At 38.5% G+C, this 7,479-nt stretch overlaps 1 protein-coding gene across 1 annotated transcript in view; it reads right to left on the reverse strand.

Moving 5' to 3' along the window:
- Window positions 1-201: 201 nt before the first annotated feature.
- Window positions 202-7,479, reverse strand: part of LOC138003822 (beta-1,3-galactosyltransferase 5-like) — a 170,785-nt gene continuing 163,507 nt past the window's right edge. The window contains exon 4 of the transcript XR_011123675.1: window positions 202-1,467. The gene's annotated coding sequence lies outside the window, so the exon portion shown is untranslated. The remainder of the gene's footprint in view (window positions 1,468-7,479) is intronic.

Here is a 7,479-nt window from a genome sequence, read left to right on the forward strand (position 1 = left end):
TTAATATGCAGCAAGGGAATTACAGGCTTTCAGAATTTTAAACTCGTGTTTTGTATATATAAGAAGTTACCTTTACTCGCTGAAATTTTAGCTCGTGAGTAAATGAAGTCCCTTTTCCTTGATCCAACCCTCTGAGGTCCAATAGGTCAGTTTTGAACGTGAGAAATGGCGGACCGTGAAATCCTTTGGATAAAAATCAAAGCTCAAAATTTTGCCATTCAGGAGTTACGCAAACACGCTATCAAAATCTGGAGAAAAAGGGAAGTGATTTTTTTTTTATCATAGCACCACTTAAAATAAATAAGCAACAAAACAATTTCGCCTCGTAGGCACTTCAAACATGTCTATTTAACTCGTCGAGTTTGAACGAGGAATGAGCCCCTAAGTAGCCTTGATTATCTTTGATTTCATGTAAACACGATGTATCAGGTTTATGGACGCGGAACTCAATGAGTCTCCCAAAACAGCACCCGAGGAAATTGTCACTTTGTCTTCTGGGATTTTTCGTAGGTGATTTTCAAGATCTCGATTAGTATTGAATAAATCGCGACCCGTATTAAGAGGCTTTACTCCTAACTTTTCAACCAAAAGAGCTATGTAGGCATCCTCTACAGGAAATGGTTTGTTTACTTTAGATGCATTTACCTCATCTAAGAACAAGTCCCGGGACAAAATGTAAAACGGTCCTCGACAATAGGTGGGATAAACGACTTTGCCGTAGTCTTCCTTACTGACATACCACGGATTTCCGACTTCACGCCTAACTCCTGCATTTCTTTCCACAAACCCAGCATAGACTTTAGACGGGGATCTGGAATACTTCTCCAACCACGAGGCTAGCTCTGATGACTTAACGTAGACATCATGATCTGCTTTCGCTATGAAGAGTGGTTTAAGGTCCAACTTTGTTACCCACTCATAAGAAAGCAATACTTTATTTATCAAACCACGATACGTTTCTGTTAAATTCACGCGCAGGATGTCTCTGTGAACCGTTGATTCCCTTTTGACGCACTCGTCAATAGTAGAATTTCCGTCAAATGCCATCATGAAAAAATATGAAATAGTAATAACTTTACCCGAATGGGACCGAGAATTCGATCTGTTAACGTTAGTCGGAAATGTCCAATATGATTGTTTTGCCCACGTTTGCCTTAAGATTTCTCTCCTTTTCACTTCGCGCGGAATTGTGTTGATGATAATTAGAAGAGTTGTGTTTTTCGGTAAATTCGGCACAAGATTGTATACAGAATCCACTCGGTCAGGTTGCTCACTTGGTTGTAGTCTTTTTAATTCGCGGTTATTGTATGGTGTAGGATGTGAAGTCATTACACTTCTTCTCGGCAGAGTTGATGATTGAGGCGAAATTAAGATCATGGTGACAATTACCATAAATAGGAGAACGATGAAGGCCTTCAACGCAAAGACTTTCACCGATACCATTTGTGGTTATTTTTTTCTGAATGCCTGTAGAAAATGAAACACAATTTCATTGATGTGAGCAAGGCAATACAAGTACAAAGGCGAAGGCAGTACAAATACAAGTTTCGTTAACAACGAGCGGCTGACAACAAGTTGCCTGCCAATCTCGTCCCCAGAGTCGCTTTTCTTTTGGTCAGAACCAAGAACACAGACTTTGGCCAGATTAAAGGTAGGGGAAGCCCGAAAATCACGGAGTCCTTTGTTTTTACTGTAACTCAACTGTGGTGGGGGTCGCACAACAGAGCGAGGCTCCAAATTAAGTGCGCCCTTTTTACCCTCCCAATCATGATATACCACAGAAGACAGACCACAACACCGGGAACTACATGCCCTACTCTTTACGACAAGTGTGCGGGTTCTTTTACGTCCCACAGGATTATGAACATTGAAGGGTTGTGAGACGGGACCTCCGGCTTCTCGTCCTTATCCGAGAAGACTAGAGAGTCTAACCATTTTCAGATATAATTACAAAGGCAGCACTTTCTCCTCAGTTATTTAAAGACTCTGAGTGTTGGTCCGGCCGGAGTTGAACTCACGACCTCCCGCGTGACAGCCCGGTGCTCAACCAACTGAGCCACCGGTGCGCGGTTCCACCGGTGCTGTCTCCGAACTTTCAAACAGCAGTGGTTGATAACATTTACAAAAATGGACCTTCACTACGACTGCGCATAAATTGAAAATGGCCAGAGTCCGTGTTCTTGGTGCTAACTAAAAGGAAAGCGGAATCTGGGGACGAGATTGGTTTCCCGCTTGCTTGATGGTGTCATGGATTACGAATGTGCAAGTTTCGTGCTTGTAAAGTCGTATTCAAATACATGAATCTTCGTCTATGGCAAGAAAAAAACATTTCGTTTACCTCCTTCCTACGGGATAAACTTCATTCTCGTCCGCAGAGTCCCTTTTTCTTTTGGTCAGCGCCAAGAACACGAACTCTGGCTACAACCAAACATTTGCGCAGCCATGGTAATGGTATAATGTTGTAGCCGTTGACGACATTCTCGTTACCAGAGCGTCGGATCTTATCTCTGCACAAGACTCGAGGCTCTGGAAACTCTATATAAGAGAACATGCGCCGTGGGTTACACATAGCCAAAAATTGGCTATTTGAACCTTATGGCGCCTGCTCACTCCTCGTACTAACATGAATGCACCAATCATATACGCTTTTCATTGTTCTCCATGAAAACCAATGAGAAGCCACTTTGTTTCAGTGTTCCCCAGAGCTCTTCTCTCCCTCAGTCATGCGCAAAAGAGAAGAGCTCTGGGGTCGAGATTGTCGTTGACGACCGGAAGTGCGTGAACCGTGGACTTCCTGCTTTGGCTGTGGCCAGAGTACGTGTTCTTGGTGCTGACTAAAAGAAAAGCGGGCTCTGGGGACGAGATTGGATAAACTTGAACTGGCAATTTTGACCAGCTCCCTGCGGGCTTGGTACAGTGTAACTCGCTTGGTAGAGCAAGTGCAGCGCATTCACGGTTGGGGTTTGAATCCCGTGCAAACATTGATTTTTTTTAACTTCCCTTGCAACTACTTAAGGACGGTACCTACTATTATTATTGCGCACACGTTCTGCGCATCTCGAGATACTCGGGTTTCCTATCGGTGCTGCTTACTAATACAGGGATATTTTTGCGCAGTTTGAAACTATCCGGAGAAGGAAGATCTTAGTAAGTAGAAACTAAGTACTCTCGGTATCCAAAAAGAAAACTTGGGGTAGCCATGCATTTTTAAAGGATAATTAAGCTTCAATTTGAGAAGAGAAACGCTAACTGAAGCAATCATTTGGAGGTTAACTAGCAATAAAGTTATTTTCATAGAGTTATGACATTAGAGTTAGAGTTAAGTTTCCAAAATCCTGAATTCAAGATTCTGGAAGGCCTAAATCCTAAATTCAGAAATACAGAAAGTATCCTAAACATGCACAAAAGCTAGCCTTAGGCCTAAGGTTAGCTTTTATGAATGTTGGCTGAGGATTTTGGAAACTTAACTCTAACTCTACGACATAACTCTATGAAAATAACTCTAAGAATAGCTGTCCCCAATCATTAGTTCCTTTTAAAACGTCAAAGACTCATTAATTTATAAGCCTTATAGCCTATGGTCACATGGACCAGCATTTTAATCCGTTAAAACATTGTCAACCTGAAAAGCTTAGAGGCAACGTTTGTTACCAGTCCTACTCCATTTTTCGTCATTGCTATATCTGTACATTGCGATTGTAATGAGCTTCAATTTAAATGCCTGATATAATCGGCAACCGAACAACAATTGATAATACATCGGCAGTCTTTAACTCTTCCTTTTACAGGGGATTCTTTGTTGACATTTTTTTGCCTCATTAATACAAGGTTATTCTTCAAGTTTGATCAGTCAGCCGAGAATAGAGTACTTAATACTGAAAGTGCATTGCATAATGAGCCGTCTCAGATATTTATAGGTTTTCATATGGCTAAGAACTGCTTCGTAATCAAAGATAAAAGGGTTAAAACTGGATATTTAACTAAGTTTTACAAATTCTTTTACCTTTTCAAGTCAATTTCTAAATTGAGTGACACCTTCCGTACTCGTATGTTTACGACACAAATGTAAACAGTGACATCACCAAAGAATAGTCTAAGGTGGCTCAAACCAGTTTCAACACATGAAAGAAACGTTCTTATTAGAAGGATTGACACTACAGCACTTTATCACTTGACAGCAATGTCATGGTACCCTATCAAACACCAATTATTGCTAAACAAGATGCAGTCATTTTTGTGGTGTAAAAAGTTAACGACGCAACAGGAAAGCCCTGCAAAAACACCCCATATTTTGGCTTTAACTGCTCATATCTCAAAAGCGACTTCAGTTACCCCAATTTTTTATTTCTGAAATTTAAACAGCATGCCAAAATAAAACTTTCTGCAAAGTTCAATAAAATTCTGTGAGGCAGATTCAGAGCCATCTTAAATAATTGAAAAATTAAGGTAGCTCTGAATCCGCTCCACAGATTTTTTTAAACTTTCAAGAGAGTTTCATCTTGGCCTTCCGATCACTCTTGTGCGATAGAAAATGGAAACACTAAGTCCGTTTTTCGGAAATGAGAAAAGTGTGTTTTTTCAAGGCTTTCCTGTTGCCATGGTAAGTTGTTACGTCACAAAAATGACTTTATCTTGTTCAGCAATAATTGATGTTTCAAATGGTAACACTGCTGTCACGTGATAAAGTTTTGTAGTGTCAATCCTTCAAATAACAAGGTCTCTTGAAAGTGTTGGAACTGGTTTGATAATGCACAATAGATACCTTTAATGCCTGCTTACTTAAGGATTGTAGATTTCCTTTCAGGTTAGTAATAATATGGCAATCTTGGAGCCACTTCTCGTGACCCCGACAGCTTGCTTTTGCATTTGTAATGTACTTCAATTTCACTGACTGATCTTAGACCATACAACAGTAACAACTAAACAACAATAATGATATAAGAACAGCCTCAGTGTTTAGCTCTGCATTTTGTATATTAATGATACTAAAAACTCGTCCGTAAAGCGTAATGTCTCCAAGCTCACCTTCCTTGATGGATATAAGGATATAAGGCGCGAAGACCTCTGCTTAAAGACTTTGGAGAAGATCAATGAAGAAGGTCCTCGCTCTCAGCATCTGTAGTCGATCAAGAATTTCACAAGTTATATACTTCCCTTATTGCTAACACAACAACAACAACAACACTACTACTACTACTACTACTACTACTAATAATAATAATGAAATAACAACAACAACAATAATAGTAATAATAGCAATAATAATAAACAATGCCCGTGCCCGATTGAAGCGAACAGAGAAGAGAAAAGAACGGAAAAAATAAGAAAGTACCAGCAGCTGAGTTTCGTGCGGAGTACGTCAGCCAATGGAAGGGTATACAGTAAAAGTGATACCGTCGATAATCGGTTGTTTAGGAGGAGGAATGAAAAGAATGGAACAGGGTATAAAGGAACTGTTTCTTGGAAATAACAGCAAGGGAAAAGCAAAAAAATATGTTATGGGAGAGCGAAACGATAATGAGGACTGTTGACATGAGGTGTATTCAAATGTTAGCTGACAAACTTTTCAGTTGATGTTCTTCCCTCCCGTAAACCACCTAGTCTCATAGGCAGCCCAAGCTCGCGTTCCAGGAGAGACGTGGCAGTGAAAAGCGTGACGTCAGTGAGAACACTGTTCTAGGCTATTTTTGGTTTTAACTCGGAAAATGACAAAGAAATTTCCGAGTTATTCCATCCATCAGATCCTGTAAACATTTTATGTGTATCCGCTGACTAGTGCATAGCCCTTGCGCATATATTGGCTTTGTGAGGCAGTAATGATGGCAGGATGGAGGGCGAGTTTTGCTCGTTTGATAAACTACACCATTCTTGAGTCCCAAATTACCAAACCGTACTAAATAACAAGGCTGCCGAAAATATACAAAACTGATTAACTGTACGAGTAATCTCGATTTAACTGTCTTTCAAGATACACCAGAATGCTCGTACAGCGAATCAATGGAAGGAGCTCGAGGTATGTGTTGAGTCATCGTTTAGCATTATCAGATGTTTTGAATTCTCTTAAAGAACATCTGTTTTCAATTTTATCGCGACAGATATGTCGGGCGGAATTCCGTCTAACTGTGAGACGAAAGGTGAATTCTTGCTTTAATAGTTCACTGCGTTTATTTGACTTGCATATGCGAACACTCTCAAGACAATTGTACATACTAACTTTAAAATTTAACGTTCTTTCATTCAATGAAACCGAAATAATATTCATTATTTCATAGTAATCATAAGGGTATACTTGATTTTAAAAAAATTGCTAAAAAGGATCAATTAGTACATAAGAGCTTATTACTTTAATGGATAATAGGGAAGATATCTGTTTATGAACATTGCTTTTGTTATTGAAATGTGCCAACCACAAGAACAAAAGATCCTTTGTTTCGACAGCCAGTGAGGCTCTGGTTGGAACATTAATGACAATAGGTGATGTAAACGATATATTTTATCCTTGATTAATTGTGACTCCTTCAAGTCTTATTTATGCTACCAGCAAATTATTATTGAAAAGTAATGATAATGTTCTCAAGAAATCTATGCATTAGTAAAAGTAAAGAATGATGCGGTGGTTACCGCCATAAGGGTTTCAGGTTGTACTGGAATGAAGTTTTGTGAATTTGTTCTAATTGTGGAGGTAAGAATTGCGCTTGACCCTCTTTTGATTTAATTTATGCAAATTCTAAAATTTGTATTTTAATGTGTGATGTCTGGAAATATATAAACCAGGGCAGAGGGCTTGTCTTCTGTATAATTTTTAAATTAAGAAGGGCAGTGTCATTTCAAATTCAAGGCGAAGCAGATTTTTGTTGATATGACACTGACAGGATATTATTAACTACTTGCAGTATTTGATGTTAACATTCCATGCTCATTCATATTCACTGCAGAGAATATAATGTAAATTTATCATCATTAGGAGGAAATGCTCTGAATGTACAGGCGCTGATCTTAAATGCTTTTGGCACATCAATTATTCAGGATTTAAAGTAAATACATCAGTAATATTACTGTATCAGGTAGTGAACCAGTATTAAACAACTATTTAATTTATTCATTATTCATTTAGCTATCATATCAATAATGTCCCCATATTGAAACTTGGTTTCAACATTCTCAATGAATTAATTGGTATACATTAATTTTGCATGATGGAATATTACGCACCATTGTTTGTTCATTACATTTATATTTTATTTTATTCTTTGTGTAGGGCAACTTGTAGTATAAACTGCAAAAAGCATGGAAATAACAAAGAGAAAGTATACCACAATGTGGCTGCTTAGAGGGGACAAAATATTAAATTGACCTTTTTTGCTGTCATTCCTTGCATGTAAAAAGTCACATGTATTGTAAAACTCAAGATTGTGCACAAAAAGGTGAAATAAATACATGTATTGTATTTTTATTATTTATTAAGAACTTTTTTATCTT

Source organism: Montipora foliosa, chromosome 5 (assembly GCF_036669935.1).
Source record: "Montipora foliosa isolate CH-2021 chromosome 5, ASM3666993v2, whole genome shotgun sequence".
In the NCBI taxonomy this organism is placed as follows: Eukaryota; Metazoa; Cnidaria; class Anthozoa; order Scleractinia; family Acroporidae; genus Montipora; species Montipora foliosa.